Consider the following 19,125-nt stretch of genomic DNA (forward strand, 5'->3'; position numbering starts at 1 on the left):
ACTCTTGTCCAAGAATAAAAGCTTCTTTCATCTCTCAGCCTCTCAGCTGATGACATGTCTTATCATTTGTGCTAAAATTCAAAGATGTAAAAAAAACCTAATTTGGGGTGAACTTCTAATATTTTATCCTAATAATGCAGATTTGTAGGGGAGCAAAAGTTATTTTGCCCTTTCTTTTCATACCTCTTCAATTAGAAGGTATAATTATAGAACAAGAGAAAAAAGAAACTAATGTTTCAACACTTTATATTAGTCAAAGTTCTCTTAAAGAAGTGGAACTGCTAGAATATATATATCCGTGTGTGTGTGTGTATTTTATTAGAGTAATTAGAGTAAGGGCTTATAGGTTGTGGTCTGAGTAGGCAAATGGCTGTCTCAGGACTGAAATCAGAGGATCTAATAGTTATGCGGCCCATGAGAATAGACGTGACATCAGTTCCCATCTGGACCTAGAGCCCCAGGGGATTCTTAGAAAGCTGATGGTCTTCAGTATCCTTTAGAATCCTAAGGAAACTGATTCTTATATCAGCAATAGAATACATAAACTTCCGGAAAGAATAAAGGCAAGTAGACAGAAGCAAATACTTCTGTCTTTTTCTGTGAGCATGTCGTTTTCTGTGAGCAGCCTTAAGAAGTTGTGGCACAGGTTTAAGGTGGGTCTTCTCTCCAGATTTGAAATAAGTTCTCTATCACAGGTGATCTGTCCAATCCCCAATGGCTTGGATTTTAGTTGACTACAGATGCACTCAAGTTGACAACCAAGTTTAGCCATCACACACTCATTCCTTGTGCATATGTGAGTGAACAAAATGAGTAACTCTCAGAAAGGTTAAGAATTTAAGCTTAAACATGATTATGAGTTAAAGAAAAATGCATGGCTGTGTAGGAGATCAATTAGTGGGTAATCAAGAAAAGTACAGGAAACAGTGGATTTTGCCAAGCTGATCTAAGCTTGTCATTAAGCTAATGGTCATTGATAAGCCTGTCGGAGAGTTAGCATCCTTCTGGAGCAAAGTTGCACAGATGGTATGGCTGTAGATTTCACTTAGAAAAATCAGAACTTTTTCTCTTCATTCTGTGCCTTGTTGTTTCTCAAAACAATCAGTTCAAAATTAGCCTTATGCGAAGAAGAGCTTATATTGGGGTGACATAGTCTGGTCTCTTAAGTTACATCTTGTAGTTTGTCACTAGACAGCTATCAGGAGAATGACTGGAACAGATTTCTCAGTTACTCCAAAGAATATACAGCAAGAGTTGTAGGGAGTGAGTACAGACTAAATGTGTAGTAAGTGGTGGTTTAATAAACAAAGCTGTTTGCTTTGTTGGTGTTTTCATATTTTTTTTTATTCACAAACAAAGAAGATGCCATGCTTTGCTTTTTAATATTCTACTCTCTATTCAAAATGGATGTTACACTAGTGATTAGCTCAAAGAATTATAATAGACTTAATGTCAGTCTTCACAAAATACTGACCTTTTCTTCTGAGTTTGATCTCCATCATAATACATGAAACTTACTGTTAATAGAATGTATGTGCCTTGCCATGCTTTCTTTAAGCACATGTCTGTCTTTAAGACAGCCTGATCACTAGAATGCCTCCCTCTAGAACCATAAAAGAGTCTCTCCTTTTCTTCCTCTCATCCCCCCAGCTTTTCTGTGAGACCAAGGTAGTGCTTCCCTGTTTACACCAGGAATCTTACAAGAACAATGCACAAAGTGACAGAAAGTATATCATATGAAATTTAGTCTCAAGTTTAAGGACATATCTTAGTCTTCATAAAATGAAGTAACTTTCCAAGTAGAAACAGCGTTTGTCTTCTTTCTAAGGCTTTACCTGCAGCCTAACATGTGTCATGAACAAAGACTTGATTCTGTTACAAATTTGAGTCATTTCATTTTGAGGAATCCTAACATGCAGCAAGGACTATGGAATCCTAAAGTTTGTGTTAAAGAGGAGAAAATTCACAGAAAATGCCAACATTCAAATCACAAAGCTTGAATCCTGAGCCTCCTTACAGTGAAAGGGAGCTAGTGACCACCATTCAAGGTTAATCTCTAACAGGTCATCTCAACTCCTTTAGCACAATTATTTGAACTAACACACAAACAGGTTTGGTAAATTTTTTTATTTGCATGATCAAAGCAATTAAATGTTCAGCCAACTACTTTATATGAGTTTCAAATCAAAATGCCCTAAGTGTGTATTCTGTGTTCAAACATCTGTGTTCGATACATTTAACTTTACAATATGATTTTATCCTTTTCACATCAGGCAACAGATGAGTGAGAAAAAGATGTACAGTTAATAGAATCATGTGAGACTTCATATGTCCATAGTGATTAACTGACCCCCAGTAGCAAACCTCTGATTTAGATCAATTCTTTTGAAACTACACTATAATTAATTAATTAAGTCAACTACTTTTGAAGAAAATTCGGCTGATAGGTCATAGAATTTGTTAATATTTATTATAAGAATAATCTCTACTTTCTTTGACCATATCCATGAGCACTGGTATAGATGTGATGCACTTCTGTTGGGGGGGGGGGTGGTTCAATTTATATTCTTAATTGTCAAAGTGTCTTTCTGAAGATTAGATTACTTTAATAGACAATAGGTTTTCAGAGATTGACTTCAATTCCAAAAATCCCATGATTACTGTAATATTGCAATTGAGGGGTTCAAGTTGTCAGCATTAACAATCTTACCAGGTTTTGAATGACCAAAGTCAATTACTCATCCTGTAGTCTGTGCATCTATGGAGAACAAACATTCATGAGTATTTGGAAGAGAAGTATTTTTACCATCTAACTAGATGCCAGTTTGTGAGGTTTTCAGTTAAGGTATAGAGAATAAGCCGTGAGAAGGGCAAATGTGTGATTTGTTTTCATAAACCAACCACTTTGAGACTGAAGGGGATGCTGTTAATAACTCAGAATAATGGTCAAAGGTGATGATCCCACACATCCTGGGATTTACCATCACACTAGACATCTATGAAGTTTTCAGCCTAAAGTCCAAGTTAAAGAAAATAAATGATGTAAGAATTTTCTATGTTCATGATAAGTGACAGATGACGAAAACTTAATAATAAACCAATTTGAACAGCAAACTTAACTGTGACTCTCAGAATATTAGAAAACAGGAAGTGGAAAGCTGGCCCAACAAATCGCATTATTGTTCTTGCAGAAGACCTAGATTTAGTTTCCAGAGACTACTTTGTGGGACTTACAACCACCCACAATTCCAGATCCAGAAAATGCAACAATTCAGATCTCCTGGGTCACACATTTGATTCCTGAGTACAGAAGTGTTTGTATGAGTTTCCAAGATATACAAACTCTTAGAAAACTCCATGATAGTAATAATTTGTGAAAAATAACATACAATGATATTTAGGGTGGTATATGAAGTGCTGGGATAAGATTGAAGGCCCCCCAGGATTCAGTATTCTTTCAGGACATAGCAGAAAAAGTGAAGAAGACAACAGGAAAGAAACCCAATGCTTTCATTTCAGAAAATATTTAAAAGAATATATCAAGAACATAATGCATATGTAAGCCTAGAAGCCAGTAAATTTAGTAGACTAGTAACTTTAGGTACTAACTTTGTTCTCTCTCTGGAGGCTGTAAGCCTTCATTAGACATTGACAAGATTTATTTTAACATGATCACACAAAACATGATCAGGCAAATGTGATGAATTATGTTGTTTTAGACCCTAGTATACATGGCCCCAGCTGTACTGTCACATACAAATGAGTTCTTTGATTTTTTTCTTTTCTTTTCTTTCCTATTCTTTCTTTTTCTTTCTTCTCCTCTCCTTTCCTCTCCTTCTTTTCCCTCCTCTCCTCTCCTCTTCCCTTTCCTTTTCTTCTTTGATTTCTTGTGATCATTATTTTTGTTTGTTTGTGTGCTTTTGTATTTCAAGGCATCAAACAATAGTCTTGAAAATTCATGGGCATGCTCTTTTGAACAACACTCTTATCCTCTTTCTTGTTTTTACACTGTAAACAAAAACATTTGCCCTGGAAAGTCAACAACGAAAAACTCTGTATGGGACATTCCCATGCCTACAATGTAAAATGCAATTTCTAGAATATTGACTTGAGATTCTAGTCACATATTGTGGGTCCTCAATATGTGATGAAATTTTTTACTGCTAAATTGCAACTGAAATTTAATATATACTGAGAGACTCTATATAATGAATTTTGAATGTCAATTTTATGAGTCTTTCTGCAGTATATCACATGAATTTTTAAATTGTCCTTTAGGTGGATCAAAAAATACACCCCCCAAAAAAGCATGTTTCAAACTTAATATTATAAATCATGGACTCCACAGATCATTCATCATATTTAACAAATAAGTTATGATTATTAGGTCCCCATTAAGTTCACAGAGATCACAAATACCTAAAGGATGGACACTGGCCACACTAAAACTGTGTTCTAATCACTGACAAAGCAACCATTTTAAAATATAGCTGAGCTGTTTTACTATTTAATTAAAAGTGACATTGTAACTCAAAAGAAAATTCACATTACTTATAAAATTGCACCTTGATACATGTTTAAAGGGGGAAAAGTTAAAATCATTGTAATATTATATAAACTTTTTAAAGTAATGAAAACTCTTACATGAGATGTTGTGATATTAAATTGTCTTTTTTTAAATCACGACTGCCCAGGTGTTTAAATCTAATGGCTCAGTTAGACATATGTATGTATGTGTGTGTGTGTGTGTGTGTATGTGTATGTATGTATGTATGTATGTATGTATGTAACTAGATGAAGAAAAGGCACTAAGTAACAGGCATGGCCTTTTTGTCTCTTTTAGCCCAAGTTCCATGTCATATCAAAGCAGCAGTCTCTTGGTGCGTGGATTTGTGAGCCCCACACCAAAAAGTAAGAAAATTTTAATTATTCAAATGTGAAGCTTCTTTCCTGTGTTCTTGGAGCAACTTCCTCTGGATATGTCTTGCTTTTCTTTGCTTTTTTCCCCCACTTGCCTTCACCCCCTCCCCAATCTCCCCTTTCCTCTACCTGACCTTTTTTGTTGTTGTTTTATTTTTATCTTTTTCTATTGTTCGACTTACCTCCCCACCCCACCCCCGCACCCCAATCTCCCCCTTCCTTTTCCTTTCTTTCCTTTTTATTCTTTTTCAATTTCTGGACAATGATAATTTGGATAGGCTTTGAGGAATCAGTCTTATGCTCAGAGAACACACCTCCATCACATGTAAGAAGACATGGTTGTTTAATGTGAGTCGTTTCTGGTGGAGGAAGGTGGCTTGTATTGTTTTGACATTTTCTTTTGTTTCTCTGTGATTTGCCCTTTTCACATTTTTTCCACATCACCACATACTTCCAAAAGTGCCTTCTTTTATTTATCTATTTAATTTTCCAGAAAATAATAAACAAAATCTCTCTTATTTCTTTCTCTTTTCCTCTCTCAATTTCTCAGTTTGGGAGTGAGCAGAAAGATATCTCTATCTTGATATACTTTTCAAATAACAAAACATTTTTATTGCACAGATAACTATGTCTTTCAGGTTAATTTTAAATAGGTTTTTTTTATAGACAGGTAAAAAAGAAAATAGTGAGTTTTAAATTTTCCTTTCTGTTTTTTATTTAATTATATATTTATTAACCTATTTTGAGTTTCTAATTTTTATTAGTCTGAATCACAAATGACAACTTTAAAAAATAACTTAAATATCTTATTTTGCATTTTAAAGAATACTGTGTAACAATCATAGTTAGTCCAAGAGAAAGAAATATTTTTCTGAGATAATAAAAATGCCAGAATTCTATTATGTATAAATTAGTGATAAGAAATTTTAAGGAAACATTTTTTCTTATCTAAGGAACAAGAGCTTATAAAAGTATTTCATAGAGTTTTCTCTGTTGGTTTTCTGTGGCATTTTCCTTTTGTTCCTGATATTTGAGCATCTCAAACAGGAAACACAAAGAGGAGATATCATCTTAATTATTTCTGGAAAAAAACTAAAAAAAAAAAAAAACACTCATATAAACTAGACAACTGGCAGCTACAAAACCAAATTGCCCTCTTTCACATTCAATACTTTCCAAATTAACTTGTTTTCTTTCTATTTTATATAGAGGCACTGAAAATAAAAGACATAAAATCACACATAATATACTATATGATAGATAGATAGATAGATAGATAGATAGATAGATAGATAGATAGATAGATGATAGATTGATGGGATGAGTAAGGGAGTAAGAGGGATAGGGAGAAAGATCTTTCTTTTCATTAAGTTTATGAAATCTTCACTTCAGATGTCTGAAGCTCTACAGAACTTATGCATCAGACACTAATATTGCTGTGTGAATTCCATCTCTACCAATGTAATAAACATTGTAAATATAAAAGACTATTTAAAAACCTTTCAACCTATGAGAAGATAAATCTGATAACCCCCAGATACAATTATTCCCAGGGTGTAAATGCATCTGAACCACAGGCACCCACTACTTCCATGATTTCTAACCAGGATGCTGGTGTGTTGATCTGGAATTTTATGACTGATGAGAAACACTCCCCACAGAGTATGAAGATTGAGTCCAACATTGTGAAGAAGCAAAACAAAAGTAGAGCCTTTTACTGCAACATGGTAATCGAAGGCTTCCAGAGCGCCATTAACAAACCAGCACTGCTGCTCTGAATTTCACTGGTCAGTCTTATATGACCAGAGCTCTGTGTGGTCATTGTCATGATATATATTTCACAGTGTACCTTACCAAAAGAGAAAGGTCCAGACATCAGTTTGTGGAAGGAAAGATTGGGAGATGGGAAATATGGAGCATTATTATTCTAAAGCATCAAAGATATACATTGTGGTGGCCACCAGGGCAAAAGCAATAGCTTGGATCTCCTGGAAAATAAGAGCGATAATGTATAGAGAGAGATGCACAGATGCTCTGGGTTTCTTTATGTGGAAAATAGAAGAATTTTATCACACAGTTTGCTATATTTAAAGGGCAGGCCAGAGTAGGGTCACTTGGGGTGGCAGGCCTTGTCTGGGCATTAGTGGTCATGAAGGCTCAGTGTTACCTCCGGAGCATACATCCCCCAAAAGGTACACCTAAAGGTGTTTTCCTACCTGCAGTCAGATTGCCCTGCAGTTTCCTGAGGAAAAGTGTGTAGGCCAAAGAGAGGACTAAACGCATAGGTTGCCCTTGAACTTAGGTTTACCCTTGATAAAATTTTACAAGACTTTTATATAGCAACATTACATTGTTTTTAAGATAATCTATTATTTTTCATTATAAATGTAAATAACTGCTTTAATGAAAATTTGATAATACAGATCATAGTAGTCCTAGACCCTGAAGAAACCTGTTAAATAATTTAAGCACCTAGGAAATAATAGTCTATTTTTATTTTTGTTCTTTACAGGCCTGTGAAGAAATTGAGACAGCTGAAGAGTTTTGAATGTCTACAGGATATTTAGATAAAGCTTTAATATTAAAATTTTGGCTTTAATATCTGGGTGTTGTTTGTGGGGCTAATCTGAGCTCTGTGAGTTTGAACCATGACTATAGCAGGTAACAACTCAAAACCATATAATTTACCCACAGCAGAAAACTTCTATTTAGATTACTTGATAGTGTTGCTGCAACATTTAGAAATTTTTAAATCCATAGAATTAGCAATATTTTGTGACATACACATATAAACTCAACACTTAGGACCTGAGAAGCTGAGGTACGATGAAATTGATTTCTAAGTCAGTTTGGTCACCATACTGAGACCCTTTCTCAACAAAATGGAAGTTAAAAATAAATAACCGTTTCTATTCTACATGGTAGGGAATGACACTCTGTGTACTCAGGTGAAATCACTGAACTACACCACTCCTTGGGAAGAAAAACAGCTTATTGGGGGACAATCTACCAGGCTGCCTCAAAATGTTGAGAACAACAGCACCAACAGCTGGGCAGGAAAGCAAGTCAACTTTAATTGATCGTGAGCAGAATTGAGTCTTTGAGTGGATGCAGGTTGTTTGGGTCCCTTACCCCTAATAACTGACATTAAGGGTGGAGGAAAGAAGTGGTAGATTTTCTTACAAACAGAAACTTCATGTTACCAGGTTTCTGAGGAATGCTGAGTTGGTTTCTTTTTATCCACTAAGTATCATTCTGTTACTGCCCCTAGAGGCATTGCAGATGCGGCTGTGTCACATGTGCATCATCAGTGGGGGGGGGGGGGGGAGAGGCCATGTCTATGCTCAGTGTTCTGACCTGTGAACATCTCAATGATTAGTAGCCTTAACACTCCCTGAAAAAAAACGAGCCCGAAATGACAACCAGTCTGTCTCCAGGAGGCCTCTCCCCTCCTCCCCCCACCTCATTCCCCACAAGGAGCTAGACTGAGAAAACCACAGTCACCAGTCAGGCACCACACAAGTCTGGATGAGCTCCCACAGCTGGGAACAAGTCAGATACAGAAGAAGCCTGCCTGGGTCCAAGGGCCCTGATGGACGTGAGCCCAAGATAACCACCATTCAAGTACCATGGGGCCTGGAGAGGAGCTAGCCTGAGTTAACCACCAGTCTGGTACCACACAATCTGGGCAGGAAAGACCATGCCTGAGATCACCTCTGCCAGGACCCATAGCTCGTGAGCAGGGAATAGCACTCCTGAGAGCACTCTTCAGGAAACTCCAGGCACTCAGAGACTCTAGGCACCTCTTAGAGGAGCAACTAAGTAGTATAGAAGTGGAAGAAAAAGAAACAGAAGGATGTGGGCACAGTGAAGGGAGAAAGAACTGGAGACTGGAGGGTAGTGAGGAAGAAGCCTGATGTGAGTAGTCAGAGATGCCACCTAGGACCATGGTAGTAGGGTCCTGGCCTGTGCTGCCACTAGGGGACCACATCTAGGTTCCTGGCCCTACAGCATCAGAGTTCTGTTACCACCAAAGGTCAGGTGGATGTCCATAGTCTGAGCTGCCACCTAGGAATATGTTGATGTCTGAAGGCTGTGCAGAATTGGCCCCACCCCTTGCCTGGTGTCATGAGAGAGCTGGCCCTGGGGATGTAAGAGCAGGAGATCTGTCCTTGCTCCTAGATAGATCTAGTACTCTGGAGAGTGGAACCTGAACCCTGACTGAACAGTGTAGTAAAGGTGGCCCTGGATCTGGGTGTTGACAGCAAGCCAGCCTCGAGACCATGAGAGTGGGAGAGTTGGCTCTAGCCCTTGCTCATGGTGGCCTTGCATGGGCCAGCTGGGGCGAGGCAGGAAAGGTGGTCCAAGTGGTGAGAGTATAGGAGGGCTGGCAGGCTGACCAGCTCAGATACCTCTCAGGCCAAATCCAGAGCTTTGAATTGACCCACCGGAACATCTACCTCATTGATGAACTGCTAGAGTACATGAAGGGGCCTATCCTACAGATCCAAAACTATACAATCTCTATGATATTGGGCAATGACAAGATATCTGAGAGGAGTTCCAGTGAGGTGCCAGTATCGATGGTGTAGCAGACACCAGAGGTCTTGAACCAGACCAATGACTGATTGCAGTGAATATTTGCAAGAATAGAAGTGTGGACAAAGGGGTATACTCTGGGATGTACTGTAACACACTACAGCTTCCACAAAGAGATTTTTTCTTACTCTGCCAGGTGGGGTTGCAAGTATGGAGGGCAGGTATGAGGGGAGACGAATTGAGTGGGATTGGGATGCATGATGTGAAACTCACAAAAAAAAAAAAAAAACAATAAAAAGCTAAAAAAAATTATAGTAGGAGGAAAATAATGAGGAGGAGGAAGAGGAGGAGGAGGATGAGGAGGACAAGGAAAAGAAGAAATTACTCTGTTTATCTACTAAGAATCTAGCCTGTGCTGGGGTGGGCTCAGATCATTATCTTAGAACATTATCAGCAGCATTGCCATTTGGCCTAGTTTGTGACCTAACACTAACACACAAAGTTAAAAATAACATGCATTTTTAGTCTGATTTTCCTACTTTTATAGTACTAAGAATTCTCTCAGTTTTCATGCATGGTCAACAAGTAACCTATGAATTTTGTCTATGCTGTTGGGGTTTGTGGCTAGGTTTGTGGCCATGTACTCTGTCTCTGAGCTATGTTTCTGGCCACAAGTAAAGTGAAAATTTTTCAGACACTATAAACCTTTCCCTAAGATCTGTCTATCATTTAGAAATGTATTAAATTATCATATCTTATCAGTTTCTAAAATCCATTCATTTTGTGATTACAAGTTGTACTGGCTTGTTTTGTGTCAACTTGGCAAAAACTAAAGTTACCTGAGAAGACCACTACAGTTGAAAATATGCTATCCTAATATTCGACATTAGGAAACTCTGTAGCTTTTTGTCTTCGTTAATGATTGTTGTGAAAGATTCCATATCTTATGGTGGATTGTACCATCCCTGGGAAAGTCATGAGGTCTATAAGAAAACAGACTCAGCAAGCCCTGGGGAACAAGCCAGTAAACAACACTTCTACATGGCATCTGCTTCAGTTCCTACCTCCAGGTTCCTGCTTACAGCTCCTACCACAACTCCCTTTGATGTTAGATTATAATGTGAACGTGCAACTGAAATAAACCCTTCCTTCCCCAAGTTGCTTTGGGTCATGATTTTCATCATAGCAACAGAGAGCAATTGAAATCTCATGATGTTGTTACTGTAATGTATTTGTTAAACAATGAGAATAATGGGAGGTCCAATGCCCCAGTGTAGGGGAATGGCAGGGCACGGAGGCAGAAGTGGGTGGTGGATGGGGGACTGCCCTTATAGAGGCAGGGGGAGGGGGGTAGGATGGGGGTTTCCTGGAGGGAGACTGGGAAAAGGAATGTAAATAAAGAAAATATCCAGTAATAAAAAAAAGAATAATGGGAGCCCAACATGTAAAAATGATGAGTAGCAATTATTCATATTTGCATTCACATTGCCACTCTTTTTAGGAAAAAAATGAGTTAAAAATACTATTGTTCTTAACATCATCTTTTATTAACAAAAAACTACAATAAGTACATTTTCTTACTATTTATTTGTCAGCATGAAATGGCTTTGAATTCACAGAAGATTTCATTTGCCTTGTAGCCCAACCATGTGTATGTATTTTGGTAGACAGTATCTGACCACCCTAGAGTAATACTTTATTCTATGCGGATAACCATCTGCAAAAAAATAAAAAAATAAAAATCCCAAAAGTCTGTATACATTTAAAGATGTTGAAATATAGACTATTACATTCCAACATCTACAAAGTGCCCTAAGAGTAAGGTAAATAGAAAGTTGTATGTCTTTCTTATCTTCAGAAAGCTGTCAATAACGAGACAATGAAATAGTTGCAGTGAGTATACTATAGCATAGAAAAGAAGTTTCTTCTAAAGCATTATGGCTATATATGTGGGTGAAAAGCTGTTTTTAGCAAACCTTACAGAAAAATCGTCTACTGCTTTTCAAGCCTTTGGAAAGACCTCATTCTGCCTACAGCTCACCCCTGAGACTCATCAATTCAGCAGTCAGGCTGAATCATTTATTAGATTAGTAGCCTACAGAGAATGCCCAGTGTGAGTCAGAGAGAGCTGTGAGTTGACTGCAGGTTCTTTGAAGCTGAGTTCTAGCCAAGGGGAGGGCCAGGACAAAGGGGACAGAAGCAGAGGGCAAACTTAAATTCCTCAATTGAATACACTTTCAATGTTAAAACCTGAGGACCACTCTGTTGTTTTTTCTTTAGCTTAAGAGCCTGTCTGAAGTGATATTTCTGTCTGCCACTTAGAGGATGGATGTCACATAAAGGAATTAACTCAATAGATGACTGGAACAACTTCTCAACTTGTCTAGGTAGATCAGCCCTGGGACAAGAGTAAGGGTCTCTCTGGCTCCTCCTGTTTTCTCATAACTCCTGGGTAAGACTTAACACTATATTTAATGGATGCTTACCTGGATGTATACTTTCAATTTATTTATTGGAGAATTAGAATCTATTTCTGAAAGTGACCTCAGAATTAATTATTTTTGTTTTGAGCCAGTACAAAGTGCAATGGAGAAAATGCATGATAGACAATATGGAATCCAGAATTAAAATGATTCAGAAATTATATATTTGAAAACACACAAAAAGATGTCCATTTCCCAGATTGAAAAAGGAAAGCAAGGGGTGGTACAATTTTGAAAAAAAATGTTTTTTTTTTATTTAATAAATGGGAAATATATGTGGAAATCACATTTTATAGGTAATTTTTAAATTTTTTTTAAAAAATGGCCTCTCTTTCAGGCTTTATATGGACATGGAATTTTATCTGTCAAGAAAAGAAGGTAAAATTTTGTTTTCTAAACTGAGCCTTCTACCCTTCTTCTACCATGCATTACTAACTAGTGAGTTTATCTGTTTCGGGTTTTTTTGTTGTTGGTGGTGGTGGTTTGTTTTGTTTAAAGCACATTTTATAGTGGAATTTCCTTTGGAAAAAATACAGGTAGATTAAACTTGAACGAATTTAGTCAGAACTTACAGATGCATTTCCAAATGCAAAGGGATTTTTGTGACATTTTGAAATTATTTGCTAGTGATTTTAATTATGTATTTTAGTTATTTGTGCGAATAAAAAGCTCATCATTCAATTACCAGATGCTTTCTTCATTTTTTAAAAGACAGCATGATAGCAGCATCTCTAAGTAGGTGTTATCTTTAACTACCTAAGATTGCTGGCTCTTACCCTACCACATACACATCCAGATGGTGCTTCCTTGCTGGCTCCCTGCAGCACACACACACACTCCAGATGGTGTATCCTTGGTACCTTTCTCTTTAAGTTCCTCTGAGGTCCATGTATGGTCAGTCCAGCCTGAAGCTTGGATCCACTTTTCCAAGTTGTGTATCTTTGCTCTATAGACTGGTTTAGCATCCATCGTACATTGCCTAGAACCACTGGTTCAAAAAGTCACTGTGCCCTGGCAACTCTGACTCTGTTGAAATCAGTAGAGACAGAATAGATATACAAAGGTCTAGCAATTCCCTGCCCCTGTGACCTCACCCAGTTCAATAAGGCTAGAAATTTTACTGTACAATAGCAATACCTTTACATGAAATGAGGACTGAGTTCCCTCTTATCGGTCAGATTCATTTATTTGACATCTGGAGAATGTTATTCATGCAAACCCAGGCCAGTTGTCGGGAGTGACTAGTGGGAACAGTGGTTCACTTTTTCTGAGGGATTTTGGTTACTAAAGCTATCTTTGGAATGTGTTAGAGAGTAAGAAAGTTGAATTTTCAGGACTGCAGATGCTATACTTGAAGGATGAGATCATTCCTCTGCTACCACAAATTTTAATATGTATATGATATCTGATGGTGTACATAGTTTAACATCTCAGTATGATATTGGAAGTGATGGAGCCATCTGCAATGACTGTGCAAATGCAGGAAGAGAGTTATGGAAATTATGAGCTACAGGTGGGGCCTTGATCCCAGAGCTGTGGGCCTGGATCAAGATTTGGTTGACACTAATCACCAACAGGCTCGTGATTCTCCTTCTGCCATCCTGTCTAGAGTATTAGGGTAATTGCTTTTCTTCATGCCTTATGTTGGCTCTTTCCAAAACAGATTTACAAAAGCTAAAAATCCTATGTAAAGATACTTCTTCATTTTGACTAAGCCAGTAAATAATGTCTTTCTAAGTCAAGACTGACAATGAAGACTATTTTCCTTGCTTGTGGATGAACATTTCATTTTATAATTTACTTTTTTTCAAACCCAACAGTAGAAATGGTTACCTAAGGGAATGTGAAATGAGCTGTATGAGTCGTAACAGCTACCACCGTGTTCCCTGTCTCAACAATGTCTATTGGTATACTGGTCTTGAAATTATGTAGAGGTAGAACTACATTAAAACTACAATTTCTTTGTCTTTTCTTAAGACATGTTTTGTGTGTGTGTGTGTGTGTGTGTGTGTGTGTGTGTGTGCGTGTGCATGAGTGTGTGTGTATGTGTATGTATGTGTATGTGTGTGTATTCACTCTGGAGATATAGCAAAGGTCTCATTACAACAGAAGATACAGACAAAGATAACTAGAAGCTGTAATCATGTATTTCCTCAAGCAGAAGTTCATCACTTAGACAGGACATTTTTCTTTTAATTAAAAGAAAACTGATCTTTCCTAAGGAGATCTCAGATAAAATACTTGGTAGACATTCTGTTTGATGGGAGGCTGTTGAAAGCCATTCATATCTACTGACCCCAGTGTTCTGCCCTGTCATGATATTTTATAGAAAGCTCTAGAGTTATCAAAAGTAAGTGCAGATGTTCTCAGTTTTCTTATACTACCCTTAACAAATTCTTTATGGTCACAACATCAGACACATTTTTATACAATGGCATAGTGAAATAAGAGATCTTTTAAAAGCAGGGTTAGTCATGAGAAGACACAGGTTTTAGTCACTAGTTAAAGTTGCTTTGACTTAAAACATGAACCATTTAATAACATGATAAAATTTGTCTTACAGTCTGAACATTTATGTTCTTTTTAGATGCAACAAATACATAGAGAAAAATGCCTTTATTCTTATGTCATAAACATTATTACTCGTTTTCTTGTCATTGTCAAATATACACGACAACCTGATAGGAGAGAGAGAAAAACAATCATCTAATTATGATGTACTGTTAATCAACAGATAAGAAATCTGTATCCTTTGACATCAAGTCAAGAGCTCTTCACAATAGGCATCATTGCAGATTACAGAGTTAGAGATGGCTCTGCATGACCTCCGTTCTTATAGATAATCTCATTGCAACACTAATCTGACCAGGCCAGAGTCTCTACTGCTCATTCATATATAGAATTCTACTTAATGCAATTGGATAGTTCCTAGATTAATGAATCAAGATTGCATTGTGACTGTAAACATTCATATTAAGGTTTGTAATACTCTTGGCAGCAAAAAGAATAGTTTTATATTAGTAAAATGTGTATAATCCTCTGTGAGATAACAAAAGAAGTTCAGTTAGACAATTTTAAGATTACAGTTTCCATTCAGAAAAATATGGGCAACCCCAGAAGTCTAAAATATTATTATGGCTAGTTTTCCAATTTCTATGTATGCCAGATAGTACCTCTGTGTCAGCAGTACAAATAATAAATCCTGATTGAAACATAAAAAAAGACCTGTTCAAAAAAAACCAAAACAAAACCTATTTTCCCTATTTAAAAGTCACAACTGATAAATACTCTTATCACCCAGTCCTCAGTGTAGTAATCTCAAATAAATTTCAAAGTATTATGGTGAAGCAAAGAGATCACTCATAAGGTCTTTGCTTTAAATTTCAGAATAAAAGGTATATATTTTCAAAAAGATATATAGAAAAGAACAACCTGTCAATGGCTACGAGTGGTTTGAAAATAGGAGAAAAGTATAGGGGAAAGGAAAGGGAGGTGAAGGGAGAGGATGGATGAAAAGAAGGAGAGATTTATGAGAGGAAGGAAGAAGAGGGAAAGGGAGGAGAGACGGGGGATGAGAAGGAAAGGAAGAGAGGGCATTGAGGGAAAGAGAGAGGGAGAAAGAATGAGAGAGAGGTGGGGAAGGAAGTGAGAGAGGGGAGGATGGCATGGGGTGCTGTTGGCTGACCCTATGGCTTTCTTAGCTTTAAAAAGTCCAAAGGTGAGCATGGTTGTCTAAGTGTATTCAATCACATTAGGGTTCAGGAGTCAATGGCCAATGTCCACTGTCAGACATGGAGCTCTGTATTCTTTCTACACTATTGACTGGGATTATTTTTTGTATTAATTTTAATTTTCTCACCCTTACAAAGGAGCCACTAAGTAGTCTAATAAGTTTAAGGGGCAATTAAATCCTATACATGAAATAATTTAAGCATGCTGCATTTCAAGCAAAGGGTATTTTCACTGTCTGCAGAACTACAGCTAGAAACAAGCAAAAATGTTCTCACATAAAGAAATGGCAAAATCTACCTCAGCATTAAAGCCATTTAAAGCTATATTTTAGCATTATAGCCTCGATGATATTAGCCACGTGAACAATGAAGCCACAGGGAGGTAGCCATTTTTGGTTTGGTTTTGTTTCTTTCAATACCTCAACATATGGAAACATACCAAAAGAGGACAGACCACTAGAGTGGATGGAGTTGAGCAATGCGAGACTCAGGGCAGATATTCAGCATGACCTGAGAACCTTTCCCTTTATGAAGGACTTCATGTTTAAAACATAAGAACAAAATAAGACATATTACAGCCTTACCGCAGAGATTCATGCCAGATATGCTTTTCTTCAGATTTCTCTTTTATTGAGTGACAGGGGAAGAAAGGAGAGACAAACAGTGTAGAATGGGACCACAATATTATTCCGTATTGTAACTTGAATAAAAAACCCAGAGGAGTGGGATTAAATGCTTAGAGTTATTTGTTCTAACAAGTACATGTTAATGATCACCAGCTGAAAAAGGGAAAAGGAAACATTCTTACTTTGACTGTCAAAAGAGAATGATCAATGATCGATTGTGGAATGGCTCAGAAATGATGCACCTTGTTTATGAAGCAACTTTTTTCCTGGGAATAGTCCTCCTGACAGCTGAGCTGTGCAGGTGTTGGATGGAAAGCATTTTCTGCCAGCTTGCTGATGATTTGCATCTTCACAGGATGTCTTTAAACAAAAACAGAATGGCTTTTGTTGCCAGTATAACAGGTTTACAGAGATGTAACTTACTGCTTTTGATGTATTTGTATGAAACTTCCCATGGATCCCTCATGTTCCTGATGTTGCCATTGTCACTCACTGCACGGACAAAGACTAAATGGCTATTTATTTATTTATTTCATTTTAAATCCTGATTGCTGCTCCTGTCCCAGCACCTCCTCACACAGTCCCTCCACATAGTTAGGTGCATCCTCTCTCACTGAGGTCAGACAAGGCAGTCCAGTTAGGGGTACCTATTCCACAGACAGGCAAAAGTTTTAAGGACAGCTCCACACTCCAGTTGTTGGGGGTTTTAAATACCCCAATCTCAGATCATTGAAATACCCCAATGGACAGGTCATTGAAATAAAAACTAAACAGAAAAACAATGAAAATGACAGATGTTGTAAACCAAGAACATTTCACCGAAGAATATACCTTCTCAGCACTTCATGCAACTTTCTTCGAAATTGACGATATAACCAGTCACAAAGCAAGCCTCAACAGTTACAAGAAGAAAGAAGAAGAAGAAGAAGAAGAAGAAGAAGAAGAAGAAGAAGAAGAAGAAGAAGAAGAAGAAGAAGAAGAAGAAGAAGAAGAAAGATAAAGAAAAAAGCCACATGAATCTTATCAGCTCACCATGGATTAAAGCTGAACTTCAACAGCAAACGAAAAAACAGAAAGCCCAAGTACTCATGAAAACTGAACAACTCTCTACTCAATGATTACTTAGTGAGGGAAGAAAAAAAGAAATGAAAGACTTTCTAGAATTCAATGAAAATGAAAGCAAACGTATCCAAACTTATGGGACACAATGAAATCAGTGCTAAGAGGAAAATTCATAGTACTGAATGCCTTCATAAAAAAATTGGAGAGATCTCATACTAGCAACTTAACAGCACACCTGAAAAATCCAGAACAAAAGGAAACAAACATATCTAAGAGGATTAGACAGTGGGAAATAGTCAAACTCACTGCTGAAAGCAATCAATTAGAAATAAAGAGAACACAAAAAAGTCAACAAAATCAACAACTGGCTCTTTGATAAAAATCAACAAAGATAATCAATTATATTATCAACAAAACAGACAGACCCTTAGCCAAAATAGCTAAAAGGCAGGGAGACAGTATCCAAATTAACAAAATCAGAAACTGAGAAAAATAAAAATCGCTAAGTCTTACTTCAAAATTGTGAACCTCACAAAACTGGAAAACTTAAATGAAATAGATGATTTTCTAGACAGATAACACCAAAATAAAATCAAAATCAGGCAAACTATCTAAGCAGTCCTATAACTTTTAAGGAAATAGAAACAGTCATTTAAAATTTTCCAACCAAAAAAAAAAAAAAAAAAAAACCCAAAGGACCAGATAGATGGTTTTAGTTAAGAATTCTACCAGACTTCCAAAGAAGAGCAATAACAATACTCCTCAAACCAAAAATAAAAAGAGAAGAGACATTGTCAAGCCCATGCTATGAGCCATAGTCACCCTGATACCTAAAACATACAAATACTCAACAAAGAATCTTAGACCAATATCTCTTATGAATATCAATGCAAAAATACTGAATAAAATACTCACAAACAGAATCTAAGAACACATCAAAAACATCAGCCTCCATGACCAAGTAGGCTTCTTCTTAGGCATGTATGGATGGTTCAGTATATGAAAATCAATCAACATAATCTACCATATAAACTAACAGAAAGGGAAAAATCACACGATCGTCTCACTGAATGCAGAAAAAGCCTTTGGCAAAATTCAATACTCCTTTATTTTAAAAGTCTTGGAGCTAGCAGGGATATAAGGAATAATTAGGCATATACCTAAACATAATAAAAGCAATATACTCCAAGCCAATAGCCAACAAAAAATTAAATGGAGAGAAAATTGAAGCAATCCCACTAAAGTCAGGGACAAGACAAGGCTGCTATTCTCTCCCTACCTATTCAATATATAACTTGAAGTTCTAGCTAGAACAATAAGACAACAAACGGAGATCAAGGGGATACAATCAGAAAGGAAGAAGTAAAGTTATCACTATTCCAGGATGATATGATAGTAGTTATAAATGACCCCCAAAGGTCTCCTGGAGAACTCCTACATCTAATAACTTCAGCAAAGTGTCTGGACACAAAATTAACTCACAGAAATCAGTAGCCCTCTTTTATACAAAGGTTATATGGGATGAGAAAGAAATTATAAAAACAACACCCTTCATGATAGCCACAAATAGTACAAAATATCTTGGTGTAACTTTAGTCAAGTAAGTGAAAGATCAGTATGACATGAACTTCAAGTCCCTGAAGAAAGAAATTGATGAAAATAACAGAAGATGGAAAGATCGCTCATGCTCATGAACCAGTAGGATTAATGTAGTGAAAATGGTCATCTTACCAAAGCAATCTAAAGATTTAATGTAACTCCTAT

The 19,125-nt window shown here is 37.0% G+C and overlaps 1 non-coding gene across 1 annotated transcript; it reads left to right on the top strand.

Moving 5' to 3' along the window:
* Positions 1–8,180: 8,180 nt before the first annotated feature.
* LOC117708020 (small nucleolar RNA SNORA17) lies at positions 8,181–8,312 on the top strand. The gene has a single exon (XR_004606753.1). It is a non-coding gene; the product is annotated as a small nucleolar RNA SNORA17 (small nucleolar RNA).
* The last annotated feature ends 10,813 nt before the right edge of the window (positions 8,313–19,125 follow it).

The sequence above is a fragment of the Arvicanthis niloticus genome, chromosome 4 (assembly GCF_011762505.2).
Source record: "Arvicanthis niloticus isolate mArvNil1 chromosome 4, mArvNil1.pat.X, whole genome shotgun sequence".
Taxonomy (NCBI): Eukaryota; Metazoa; Chordata; class Mammalia; order Rodentia; family Muridae; genus Arvicanthis; species Arvicanthis niloticus.